Source organism: Neodiprion virginianus, chromosome 2 (assembly GCF_021901495.1).
Source record: "Neodiprion virginianus isolate iyNeoVirg1 chromosome 2, iyNeoVirg1.1, whole genome shotgun sequence".
Lineage (NCBI taxonomy): Eukaryota > Metazoa > Arthropoda > Insecta > Hymenoptera > Diprionidae > Neodiprion > Neodiprion virginianus.
The window spans coordinates 30085454-30100185 of record NC_060878.1 but is presented as its reverse complement, the minus strand read 5'-3'; positions in this window follow the sequence as shown (position 1 = coordinate 30100185).

The following is a 14732-nucleotide window of genomic DNA, read 5'->3' as shown; positions in this document are numbered from 1 at the left end:
ATTCTACGCCAAGTTCCCTGCGAGTTCGTTGTTTTTCTTTTTTCTTTTTTTTTTTTTTATTGTTTTTGGTTTCGTTTTTTTCTTTTCTCCGCTGTGCTTTTCCGTACCTACGTTTCGCAGATTTTTCACGGTATCAGAGGATTCGATCTATGAAACGCGGCGAAACTGTATTTTATAGTCGGCCAGGACGAAGTCGATCCTTCGACAAACGAGCTCGCCGATAACCTTATACGAGGAGTTGTTCGCATTGACGATGCGAAAAAGGGCCTCCGATAATTCGGAATTGTTTCCTGGTTCAAGGGGGGAGGGGGAAGTTGTAAAAGGCAAAGGTAAATATGAGCCACGAAATTCGATGTGTGACAAAAAGCCACGAGCAGCTTCGTATCCACCCCCGACTCGTATAACGAATATTGCCTCTTATCCGCGATACGCGTTGCGACGTGATGAGAAAGAAAGGATAAGAATAAGCAGGCGGGGGGATAAAAAAAAAAAAAAAACCGCTACACACACGTACATATATATATATATATATATATATATATATATATATATATATATATATGTGTAAGTAAAACGAGAATCGAGAGGAAAAAGAACGACTTCAAAGAGTGAAACCGCGAGCATCGACAACCAAGGACTGCTGCTGAAGACTTATTAGTCTCGTCGGCCCTGTTACTCCGCAAGAAGAACCGGAAGGACAACAGGTAGGCATCGTATACGGTCGCCGCACGCCAATTCGATACTTAACCTCCGTTGGCGGGCTTCCGTCGGACCGAAAATAAGGTGCTCCGAACTTTCGGGGCGATTCGATGGGAGATTGTAGGTACAAAGTTTGGATGGAATTGAAAATTCCGCACGTATCCTTCGGGGAAATCTGATTTTCTGTAAGAAGTTCGGCAAAGTAGTGAAATAATCATGCGCCAAATAATTGTCGCGCGGTGGTAATTTCAAACCGATCGGATTTACGGCCGTACGACGGAATCTTGGCCGTCAGGTTTGAACCGTTGCTTTTTGCGGATACCACTTCAGCCGGCCATGCATTCAGGCATGAGCAGTGTTGATTGTTAATTAGTTTTCTTCGTTGCTAAATGCGAAGCTTAAGGGTCTTCAAGCGTACTTTTGATGCACCGCGATCGGGGTTTTATTTAACTGTAATTAATACCAATCGCGTTGACTTCGATCATGCGGTTCGCCTGCAGATTTATTAGCGAGTGGGAACTGAAATGGATGTACGGAGGAGGATTTATTCCCACTGCTGTTATAATCGAACTCCTGCAAGCCCTGAAGATTTGAATCAACTTTACGTTACACCGTGCCTTCGTTATAATTAAATTGATTTCCGTCTTCGTTGACTTCTTTTTTAATTAAGACCAATTCGTTAAAATTGGGAGCCTAGGTTTGTGTTCCTTAAGCGGGACTCGGGCGACGGATACTAAGAGGCGGCATCGCGGAGGGAAATTCTTTGGGTAAAAGGCGAATGTAAATCAAGAACTCGGATGACATCTCTGACGTAAGATGCGGACCCACCGTCCATGTATAAGTCAAATTCCGTCCTAATATTTTCCCATCGAAATCATCCCGCGGTCTGTCAGCTGGTATAACAAAAATCCTTTGTCCCATTCAGGGTCGCCGACGTCAACTTCCTGGGAGAGATCGTATATTATATTCGGCTGCGGCCAGCCGGAGGAATTCAAGGATCCTGCGACCGGCGGTCTGATCCACGTTCATATTCAAAAATCATGCGATCCCGCGGTTTTTTTCCTTTCGCCTTTCTTTCCGCAGATCCGGCCGAGGCGTTCGGTTATGGCAGATCGGCGTGCAGCAGCGAAGCCCGGAGCACGAGCCGCGATCCGGAGCCCGGGGAACAAGCTGCCATATCGGAGACACCTGTTATAGCTGCTTCTATAAGCGTATAAGCCGCGGGTTATATGAATCGAAAGAGAGGCATGCCGGGAATTTAAAGCACAGTGTTATAATCGTATTATGGCGCGAGGCGGTACGATCGCTGCTCCAGGTTGCGAGGCTGCAAAAACCACGCCATCTCGAGCTACGTGTTCCCCCTCCTCATCCCCATTCGCCTTCGTTACATACAGGCCGATTCATATGCTCGTATACGCGAAAACACCGTTTCACCGATATTCTAATTGCGAATCGCGTTCCACTTTGTTATACACCGGCATTATTCCCGATACCGAAACAGCCTTCGAATCAATTTCAAGGCTAGTCCACGTTTCAATTTCTTAATAATCCCTCGTACTGTTACTCTACTATTTTTAGGGTAAAATATATTTGTTTCAACATTTTTTCGCGTACCCGTTCCATTCGGTCTTTGATTTTCAAGATGAAAAATCATCGGTTTTTACTCCGTGCATTGACCGTCAATAAAACTGTAGCTTGGTTGATTTTTTTTTCCGACAATAATTCCTGCGAGTATGCTTTTTGTACTGTATACTACACTGACGCTTATGTAATACGTACTGTTAATTGTAACTTTCACCTATAACTTCGTTAATTCTACGCGATGTATTATATCACTGTAAATACTGCCGTTAGTTAATCACAGTGCACGGGTGAAAGTTATATGGAAGAATGAAAAATATGCAGATCGTAAGCACAATAAGTATACGTATACGGTTTTTAATGGTAATTTTTTTCAAAACATACATGACCTGTAAACACTTATCGATGATACCTTGATAGATTTTCTCAATGAGGACAGAACAGTAATTCGCAGCTTCCATCACTAGAACTCGATCGTGTCGGAGAAAATTATTCTACTGAATAACCGCCTTCTTCTTCACAGAGTTTAAGGATTGATAAGATTTGGGGTTATCAGAGTGGCGGGTGCAGAGGCCGCATCGAGGCTAGCCTTGGCCAAGCGGATCCCGGGCATAAAGCCGGGTAGCAATTATCACGACACAGGAGTTTTATCCGATGGCAACACGCCGGTACCCAATTATCACGAATTATAGCGATGCAGAGCGTAAAGTAAGGTCGCGTCGAGCGGGAAATAAAGTAAAAGAAGAAGAAGGATCGAGAGTGGGAGAGTAAAGGAGAAAGATAGAAAGAGAGAGAGAGAGAGAGAGAGAGAAGGATAAAGAGGGGGAAGGAGAGAAAGAGAGCGAGAGAGCGAAGTGGACGTGGAATAATAACAAGAAGAAAAGGCAGAACGGCCGCTGCGAAGAAGACTGAGGTGGATAATGAGGTTGGCAGGAGGAAACTGAAAAAGGGCAAAAATCCGGGTAAAGAGAAGGGGAGGGGGAGAGAAAAGGACAAGAAGAAGGTAGAAATAGGAAATGAAAGGGAAAAAAGGAGATAAGATTGGCAGGACGGATTCTCGACGCTGCAACGACCCGGCTAGACAACGAAGAGGACGAAGATGCGGAGTGCAAACTGTAACAAATCCAGCTTTCACCCGTGTAGACGGAGGGAAAATTTATGTGGCGCGTGTTTCGACTCACTCCCTCCCTCTCCTTCTTCTTCTCACCCAGCCGATACCCGGTTCAACCTATTTAGTCTCTTGGCTGCATGTTCGTCGTTTCGATTCCAGGGGCATTTCATGCCTCGATCTTTGATCTTCGCGGATCGAACGATATTGCCGAAGGATATGAGATATGATAGCCCCGAGAGGAGAAGACCGGGTAACAATTTCGGGTCCGATCATCCCCAATCCCCACCCTCTCCACTCAGGAACTCGCTGCCTCGATCCAGGTGGGCTGACTCGGGGTGAGTTATGGCGTCCCGACCAAAATGTCAAATCATGCCCCACCCCGTTCATCCTTCGGATACTACCTGCCTCGTCGCGCGAACGCCGCGTTCCCACAATGCAGGGAATTGTCCATGGGACACCATTTTCCGGGCGAGACATTCACTATGTTAATGGGGTTGAGACCCCTGTTATGGAATAATCATTAGGGCCGGGGACCGAGCAGCCTTTTTCGGGACGTCCATCCCCCCCCCCCCCCCCTTATTTCACTCCAGAAAACAGATAAGTATGAGTCCCAATTATAATAAATACCAATTAACGAACCTGCCGACACCTTGTGGGAGAGGCTGAGCGTCTTAAGCTCGCAGGCGCCAGACGCTGACCAACCCCTCGCAATCGGAATAAAACCTTAACTTTGTTGCGGAGGAGGCCAATCCGTTTGGACTCTTAAATTCGAGATATGGCTGAAGATCGGTACCCCGTTGCTTGTATAACCGTGATTCCTGTATAGCAGGTGGACTGATTTTACCTGCTCGCTCTTCAAATGAGTCGCGCTTAGAACAGATTTGAAAATGCTCAATGCTGGAGTGTCGTCGCTAAAATTTCACGTCGAACTAACCGATGCAGATGGTTTTAAAATCGATTCCACATGTTACACTTATGTGACCATTTATCACAGTTTTATGGTGTCGATATACTTCAAAGCGCTTTTAAAAAAAAAAAATATATATATATATATAACATCCAAGGTATATAACGTCATCACCGTGGTAAAAACTAAATTTTGAATTTCTGTCGATTTTGAACAGTTGGAATAATGAATAATCATTAAGCGACATGCAAGAATGGAAATGATATTTTCCCAAGTCTTCTTGAATAATAGGTCCTGATTTTGCTGTAGTAATGGAGAGTATACCAAGAATCGGTACATCAAAAGTTGCCTTCACAAATATCAACAGAGCGAATCGTGTATTAACCTTCCGACGAGTCGTTGATTAGCGAATTTTCGTCACCAATGAGAGCCGACTTTTTGACAGATAGTTATTAAAATCGTCGTTCCGTGCGTGACTGGTAGCCTGATGGAAAACACCGTATATAACCAAGTCGACTGATCGATCGATTTATATGAGAATATTCGAACAGACGAAGAGGTTCGGTTTTAGTAGCTGTACCTAACATCTAACGAAGAGTTCGGAGATTCGTTTCTGTTGCGCTGTTAATGCGGTATAGAGTGCAAAAAAAAGTGGTGAGCTAATCATCGGAGAAGAGAGAGGGAGCGAGCGAGATGCTTACTGGGAGTGAACGAAGTGAGAGAGAGAGAGAGAGAGAGAGAGGGAAAAAATAAGAGGAATTGAAGGAGAAGGAAAAGGGAGAGGCAGAAAGAGCGAGAGAATGAGCGGGAGGTTGAAACGGAAGGCGGTGGCAATCATGACGACGCAACTAAATGTTCATAATACCATAATGTGTGAAGAAAAGTTGAATCGGAGATAATTCGTGTGGTTCCTGGCTTTCGTTATGGTCCAAATGTTCCTCTTTACGGTTTTCGTCGGCGTTTCGTGAACAAGAAATACGACAATGAGCCCATCCTCGATAAACTATGAAACCTATCCGAGTTGCGTCAGATCGTGGATGGAGGACTACGAACCACGTCCCGACGTTTATTAGACCCTAGAAAATACCCGGCGACACTCCGCGTTTGATTGACTTCTGTCTCGCTCTCTGATTCCCGTCTTATTTTACATAACTTTCCAAAAAGAGGGGGGTGGTTAAAAAAACATTCGAATACGTGACAAAAAATATACTGTAAACTCGCGAATCATCAACGCGTCAAAGAAAACTCACCTGACACACGTTCCGCTTCATCGAGCAACGCTTCAACGATCGCTTGACTACGATGAAAAACTCCGAATGTGCAGGCCAGCTTCCTCGATCCAGGAAAAATCTGTTGAGCGTGTGGCTGAAGGAGTTCTCTTCGGTTTTCTTACGCGGCTACGAGATCTTCTTTATTGCCTCCAAGATTCGTAAATATGTCAAACCAGGGAGTATCTAGGATCTAAGGAGCTAGGAGAGCCCGGTCGACGCCCGAGCTAGACCCTGTTTTTCAAGATACAGGAAAAACATCCCTTCATAAAGTCGAGGGAAAGATGCAGCCTCACCCGGGGAGAGATGCGGAAAGGAGATGTCCGACTTCCGCTTAATTCGAACCAAGGTCATCTCACCTTTTCATCGCACCGCCTTCTGCAGACGTTTCGTGGCGTCAAGACACGTGAAAATATCAGCCAGTGTATAAAAGTTACTAAAAAGCTGTGGAACAGTGCACAGAAAATGTGTTCAGGAATGGAAATTCAGTCGTGAGAAAAGATCGAGCTTTGAATCGAGTAAATGAGAGAAAAGGAACTGCGTAAATGGAAAATGAATCGATTCTGATATGGATTTTCACGCGTTGATGTTGAAATTCTGTAAAACCGACGAAGCAAAGCAACGTGGAGAACAAGTGAGTCGCGTAAAAGTGAGAAAAGTGAGTAAGCGTTACCCCCGAAACTCGGTTTCCATCTGAGTTTCGTGTTTTTATTTATTCATTCGTTCATTCCGTTATTTTTTGCTCTTCATTTCACACCGCGTCACAGCTCGGAGCTTGTTATTATACTGCACCGCTGCTGCAGAAGGCGGGATAAAAATTGGACGGTGAATAAATTCCAAGAAGCGGAGAGTTGGCTGGCCGAATAACGACCACTGGCCAGAAACTGTAGATTAACGAAACCGATTGAAATGCTAACTTAATGAAATGTGAATAGAAACAAGAAGAAGAAGAACAAGAAGAAGGAGAAGAAAAGGAGGCAGAGGAGGAGAGGCTACAATCTGCTCGAGCAGTCCGAAGCCAAGGATGACCGACCATGCGGAGCCTAACCTTGGGTTTAAATATCGCCTCCTTAACGGTGACTCGGTCTTTCGGTGATCAGGCTGCTGGACATTCTCGACCCTAGCTAGCGGCGCGCGATTTCATTGCGATTTTCTTTTTACCCCGGGAATAAATATCGCGAAAAATATTGCGCCAGGGAGTGAACAGCCGGTGGAATCAATCTTATTTCCTTCTGACGGGCAGCCATTGTCCTCCGGAAGGCCTTGGATCACCGGTGGCTGGTCCTGTCATCCTGCGGGACAATGCGCGTTCGGCACGGAGTTTTCCGCGCCTTTTCGAGTTTCACAACCCTTTGAATAATCGCGGGCTAAAAGGCGAGTGGGTCAGTCGGGCCCGAGGGCTGGACAACTGCCAGGCGGACGCCGCACCGCCGAATGCCTGGAATAAATTAACCGTTTATGAATCCTCCATCTTTTTGCCAGAATCGTAAATAATCTCCCTCCCTCTTGGGGAGCAGAGCAAAAGTGAGACGTGCCTCGAGTTAAACGGCCGTTGTATATCACGAGTTGCACTTCGAAATGACCCGCAGTCTCTATAGCTGCTCGTTTCTTATCCCGACTGGTTACACTGCAGCTGAAACTCCGAGGGGCATTGTACACTCCAGCCTGGGACTATGAATGCCAGTGAAACGTCACGGGCGCATTGTCGCCTGGGAAGGTTCGCCTGTAATAATCTTTTAGTTATTAGAGTAGTGACAAGTGGAAAGTAGAAGTCTATTCCACTTCGGTGGCATCCCTCTCGAAGGTCTCGCATAATGCTGCTGCACCTGTTCCTACAGATGCATCAGAGGGAACGCGATATCTTTCTCAGAAGAATAATGAGCTGCGTGTCGTTTCGTGAACGGATGGAGTAATAATAAGCCAAAAGGCGTAGCTAAATGAAAAGGGGGATGAGGCTAAGAATACCGTATCAAATCGGACGTGATGTTTCCGAAGGTGATGCCGAAGCGAACGATATCTCGTCTGTCTTTTATCGACAAGGAGAATTCTTTCGGGACCACTGATTGGTAAGGAAGGTCTAGGATTGTCGTAGTTGAGGTTTCAACCCAAGGGGAAATTCTTTTCGCAGAACTTGAAGGTTTTCCTAACGCTAACGATCGTCTTTGTAGTGTGCTAATTTCAATTTTCTTCACTGCAATGAAGTCATTCATATCGCGAATGAAATTCTTCGTAGATTATAATTGCAGTTACTGCCAATCTTCTCATCTGATCTTCCGATCTTCCTAAGCGACTACATTTTCCCTGTATCCATCTCACGGGATACACGTTAGGTGTACCAAAACCGTGGGTAATTCGTGGTATTTTCATCCCCGAGCAGCAGCATCGACTCCCCATCATCCGTCTGGTCGGACCTCGGACTATTTAAAATTCATCTTTTGTCCGTGTGTTCTTTCATCGGCGGGGTTCGCAGACTGCCTTTTAGCACGCGCGCGTCTTTTGAACGAGCACCAAAGTGTAACGGGCGAAAGTTTCTGAATGCAGTAGCAGCATCAGCATCAGAATCCACATCGGCGCTCGTAATATCAGTTATACTTAATCCAGGACACGGTTTCTGCTGCACCGTTGCGAGGTGGGCGCTCATCAGTATATCGCGGTTCAAAGGCGCCCTGAGCGAGCCTTGCTCTTACAATTAATGGCTCGCTGCCAGGGCCAGGCTCATACTTTACTTCCACCGAAATCCATCGTCGGCGCTTCTTATATTTTCATTAGCCTTTCATTCGAGCGTGGGCGCTGCCCGCTGCTCGTAAAGCCGTTTCACCTGTGCCTTCGGGTGCTGCGGGAATTCTCGACGACGACGGTGCCCCGCATCGCCACGCGATGCACCCTTTGCCTGGAACAGCTGCTCGATCATGCACCCTGGAACACGGAGCGACGTCAGCCGGAGGAAACCCTCGCTGTGAGATGCGGGATCAGACTTTTATTTTGAGAATTTCCTGGGCTTACTTCGGCTACTTCCGTATATCTGCTTTACCGGGATACACCGGATGCAGTCTACATGCATAGCATACCCGACACTCTCGCGCAGGCTTGGAACGTTCGTTCGTTCAATGCTCGTTGGGAATTTTGGAAAATCGGGGTTATTCGGGCGGTAAGATCGAGGATTTTGATCCAGCGGCTGCTGCGGGCTCCCTGCCGTGCTTGGTGTGAGGAGGAAACGCGGACCGTAGCTTTCCATCAAAGTATTAAACAACAATTAAACTTTACGGCAAAACATGACGGCGGCATTACGCGATGCGCGGCTCTCTCCTCGCGGAGGATGACTGGATGTATCCCGGATGGTTGGACAGTTTCTCGAAGCCGTTGAGGGCGTCGCGTTTGCCGTTCATTAAAGAACCCCCGCATCCGCCACCCCCGCCTGTCGCCAAGAGACCCGTCACTCACACGGGCGGAAAGTTTAATTGATCAATGATAAAGTTTATCAATCATTTCGAATTCATTTAACTTTCGTGTTCCTGGCAACACACTTGCCACCGCACTCGCGTACCCTCCCCACCTTCGTCCTCGAAGCTCGGTGCTGCGTTTCGTATCTCTCGGCTCCGTTTGCTCGTCACCACCCTCTGCAGGGAACGTTTCATTCGTTCGTATTTCCTACGCTTGAGACTATTAATAGCCGTGTCGTACACAGGACCCTGTATATCAAGGGAGGAGAGATGCCCGTCCGAGGTTTCTACGCGTGTAAATATACACGAATATGTAACCTATACCTATATCGTACCTTATATACCTTACACTGTATGTTACACTATCCACCCTCGCAGACAACCTCACTGGGATTCAAACTTCACTGCGTGTGGGAATGGTCAGGAAACTTTTCACCGATTCTTATTCGGAAACGTACACGAACACAGTCTGCAAAAAAGAGCACAAAGTTTATATCCTGAACCGAGATGGGAATTCAAATCGTACTTTCGTTGCTTGTCACATCGTTTTGGACACGATCTCGATTCTCAGATGGAGGAAAAAGTAGTTAATGACAAGTAATGATCGGCATTTGTATCCCAGATTATCTTTATCAAACTATCACTTTTTTATAATCAGTGGCCAATTAACGAATACTATTTTTTTAGTCGATGGAACAACTTCAATGTACGACTCCTTCATTCTTTGCGCGAAGTTCTGAATATATGCAAAAGTTGATGACTTAAAAACGAAGGTAAATTGGCAGTGGCATGTTTAGTACGACAAGTTTGAAGTAACTTTGAATCATCCCCAAAATGCCCGGTCGTGAAACTTCTTTGTCCTCTGAGATGGAAAGCCTTGCTGAGGGCTGTAGTTCGTACTCAATACGATGCTGTTAACTTGATTCGACGCACAGAGCTTATCGTTGCTCAAGACATTCGAATCTAGCGATTTAAGTGAAAATTTGAAATAGGCTTGGTGCATAAATGCAGCCAAAAGAAGTCTGACGCCGGATAAAACACATCTTCGTGCGGTGGCACTTCATCTCTCGTTAACCAAAGTTAAGGAGTAGCTGCTGGCAGGGTATCTTATGCCCGCACATAGAGCGTGTCGGTGGAAACTCCGTGAAATTAGGAGGATGGTGAAATAGCGTGGCTGGAGGGGTTAAATATACATCAGCCGTTACCACCGGCGTGAACTCTTCCACCCCGCTATTCTCACTCTCGGCGGGACTGCCCGGCTGACATATGTACCCGGTGAAGGCGTTTGAGGTAACGTACGCCAACTACCTACCCTCAGGAACTCGGCGGTCGCCCATCTACCGGTAAACTACCCAAAACCGGCCGGACGGACGGGGTTAACTAGATCCAAAAGTCCGCGAACGAGACGCTCCTTGAATTGTTCGGGAAGCCACCCGGGTGTCCGAGTCTGATCGAATTTGAGCATGTGGCTTCTTCGCGTGGGAGGAAAAATTTTGAATCCCTTATATATCCTGATTGACCGTTACGGCTGATTTCGGTAAAAAAAATTTGAACTTGTTGAAATTTGAACCACTTGTACGAACATGTGACTGTTTGGATATTCAACATGCCGGAGTTTCTTAGACACGGAAATTTGAGCACTGATTAGGAAGCCTTTAGAGTTGCGATAACGTGAAAATTCGATTTCTTTGCAACTTGAACTATTTGGTCATAAGACTATTCGAGTATCCGAAATGAAAGGAGAATCAACCGCCTGACACCATTCCGAGTTTAGACGATTGGAAAATTGAACCTTTCCAGTTTTAAACCATTCGATGACAGGACTACTCGACCTCCGACCGTTCCAACTTTTTCCCACTAAGAACCTGAATCAACCGGAACCCTTTTTAGTTTTGTTGATTTGAAAATGCGGCGATTACAGATTTCAACCGTTTAGACCGGCGAGAATCGATGTGAGTTTGAATAGAATTTTTTACCCGGGAGTCGTTTTTTCCCCTTGACGAGCATAAAGATGGAAGAACGTCGTGGATCCCGGTCATAGGCGATCCCGGGGACCGAGAACATCGGGCAATTATACGGATTTTATTGAGAGTCGAAGTCTCCGCTCGCGGGTTTAATCGGTCGATCTGCTCCGCACTCGGCTCCTCGACTCTTCGTTCCTCTTCTTCGGGTGCTCCGTGAAGATAGGCGCGTACCGTGTGCGAGAGGCGAGCGAAGGAGAGGCCGAAGCGAGCAAGGCGCACAGGACTCGACCAGGACATTATTCAAGGCGTGCCTGCGTTCTCCGCTCCTCCACACCTCGCGGCCGCTTCCATGTCGTGGTCCCCGCGGTCGACGCGAGTGGGTGCGAGTTCGGATCCTGGCGACGAGCGTCGCGGCGAGCCGATGAAAGTGGAAGTGGAGTGTCGTCGCTCGTCCTGCGGCCCGCCGCTCATATAATATACAAACCGACATCTCACCGTCGCGGAGTCTCAACGCGTGGGCGTTGCGTTTTATATTCATCCCGACGAGGTATCATTTTCATGGGGAACTTTTAGAAACACTGCAGTCGAATAAATAATCCCCTCTTCTCCTTCCCCCTCATATCCACGCCACGACTTCTTATCCGAGGTCGCGGACCAGCGCAACGCGACGCAACGCAAGGCGACGCAACGAGCTTATAAATAAATCCCCCCCCCCCCCCCCCGTGCACTCTCGGCCAAAACCGCAGCTTGTCTTATCCCTCTCGCCACCTCGGAAGTAACGTGTTCTTCTCCAAAAATCTTCCCGGCTTAAAGCCCGAATTCTCATTTTTCACGAATCCGGTCCGACGCGTAGCGATTTATAAACATTGGGATTGTTTATCTCTACGCGAAATTCGCAAATCCCCAACGTGTGACAAAACAGAATTTTCTTTTCCTATTCTCCGTAAACTCAATCGTACTCTCGCTTCTATCAGGTACGATGAAACTCAACTTACAGACGCTACGAACGCCCGGAGAAGGTTTACAACAGTAGAAGGGCGGAGTGCACGGAGTCTAAGGTATACGTAGAGGACGCATCCCTTGAAAGGGGGGAACACAATTTTAGAATTCGAACAGTTGGCGTATAACGGTTTTATATTTTTCTGGAAAGTCTGAGGTGTATACGAGGACGTATGATCCCTGTTCTGTTTCCGGGTTTCTCGACTAAGACGCGAGTGCAGCGGCGGCCGGGATCAGGGAGTAAGGGTGGTGGATCCGGGGTGAAAGACACACACGTGCTAACGTAGGTATATACATGCACGCTATATACGTTCCCGGGTTTCCGTGGATATGACAATTCCGTGAAAATGTATGGCGTACCAGTATTTCCTAAATTACCGTAATAAATTAGTTTACCTAACGAAAATATACCGACGCGTCCCGCGCCTTTCGCCCTTCGGTTTCCTCTCCAACCCCCCGGACGATCTCTTTGCCGGCTGTATATATGCGCACGCGACGCAGCGTTTCGATGCAGACGAGATGCTCGGAAATGCCCTAAAATGCCGAGCAGTTGGCGGGCTTCTATTTTGGTGACTAGCCCGCGCGTACGACCCCAAGAAAAATAATCCTCCCCAGAAATTGAGTACTTTTTGAATAAATATGGGTGTACGGGTGAACGCGTCGAGGCATCCGAGCTGCCGCCGCGACGCTTTAGCCGAGAAAAATCCGACGACGACGCTTGACAGTATTGTGCGAGAGGGGAACGAGGGACCGAAACGGAGACGAAGAACCAGGGATGGAGGAGGAAGAGGGAACGAGAGAGGAGAGAGAGAGGAAGAGAGAGAGAGAGGGAGGCGGGCTGCTTTACGCTCGGGATTGCCAGATTTATGACGGCCTGCCCCTCACACTTTTATTTTTAACCTTTCACCCATTAACGAACTTTATCTCCCTACGGTCTGTCATGTCGTTTCCCAAAACCAGAAAGTATACGAAAACTTCTTCTTACCATCTCGGTTTGAAGCCCCTCCCCGCGCGTTTCTCTTTGCATTTTTTACTCCTATTTCTTTATCCTATATATCCAGCCAGTTTTTTTGGTTTTTTCTTCCTCCCCTCTCTCTCCTCCTTCTTCCTCGCACCGTTATGCCGCGCTTCTCTCCGCCAGAGCTCTCCTCATCTCACTGTAACCCCATAACAGCTACGGAGGAACGCCACTTACACCGTCAACGAAATGCTGAATGAAAAATACCGAGCCATCTCGAATCCCGTCTGCTTCCTCCCTCTGGCTAGGGTCAAGTGGGGCCAAGAATTAGACGAAATTTGAAACCCCGGAGTGGTACATGGTCGTCGGGAATTTATTCGGAAATTGTTCAAATCGCTTCACGCGCGTTCCCGCGATGGTTCTGGGTTTTGTTTTTCTCTCCTCGCCTCATCGTTCGCTATCGAAAATTCTCCTTTTCCGCATTCTTCGCTTCATACCGGAATTTCATTACTTGTTACACTTTCTCGCTGTTGAGAAAATACGATTTTTCGTCATTCAAGAAAGCATGCATAAAAAATATTCACAAATGATTTCACCGAAAGAAAATCTCGATCAACTTTTGCGAACATATCGGATTTACGATCGATTTCCCGAACCTGATATACTCTTGACTTGAATTTAAACTAAAACCGCCGATCCAATGACTTGTAATTTCGAGCTTAACGATTGGCTGTAGTCATTGGTGCCTCGGATAAATTTTGAGTAGTTGACGCGACCAATTCGACGCGTCAGCCGATACTGCAGGCGTCTCGAAGATGGCTAATGGAGGCACCGAATATTGACAGAAGTAATAAGATTAATTACAGGATCTCGGGCATAGCCCCCGGGGTCCCGACATCGGGACGGGCTGTTTAACCTAAGGATTCGAAGAAGGGGTGGTGCCGCGATTTTAGGGAGAGAGATGCGCCCCTCGGCCGCCGCTCATTATCCAATGATCGTAATTAGTAATCAACACCATTACGCCGCCCGGGGAGCGAGTCGTGCTTCCTTCATGTTACCAAAGCCCATCCAGGCATCCAGCGAGTGTGGAGGAAGTGGCAGGGGGTGTGTTACAGCATCGTGGAGAGGAGAATCTCGCTGAGGATGGTGCACGTGCCTTACAGTCGCCCCCGGCCAACATCGCCGGCTCACCTTCCGGATAATAATGTTGACGTTAACTGCATAATTATGGAACGCTTCGCGACCCGTTATTGCCAGCTAAATTATCAAGCAAAAGCAATTAGGCACTCTTGCTTTATTCCTTGTAGAACCCGGGGAGCATCTCTCCCAGCTTCCTACTTCTTCCTCGCGAACAATTAGGGCTGAAACGACTTTTTCACGCTCTAAACCCCGCAGTTTTATTCCCGAATCTTTGCGTCGACTTTCTTTTCGCGTTCATCGAGCAGAGATGATGGTTAACGGAAACGCGAAATGATTCCGTGACTAGAGATGCACAATTTTTCATCAACGTTTTATTTTCACCTGAGAAAAATAAAGTCTTGGGATGAAAAGACTTGGGAATTAGAAGGATTTTTGTACACGGATGTACAGAAAAATTACCGAACGCTTGCTGCGGGCCAATATCAACGCCTCGAAGGTCTGGATCACACCAACGAAGTGTGGCCAGAACGGTTTTTGTCGAACGAATGAACACGGACGTCGCTCAGGCATATCGCGTTGATGAATAATAAAGTTTAGTCCATATAAAAGCGGCGTGCCGTTCCATGAATATATATATATATATATATATGTCATAGGTATATACA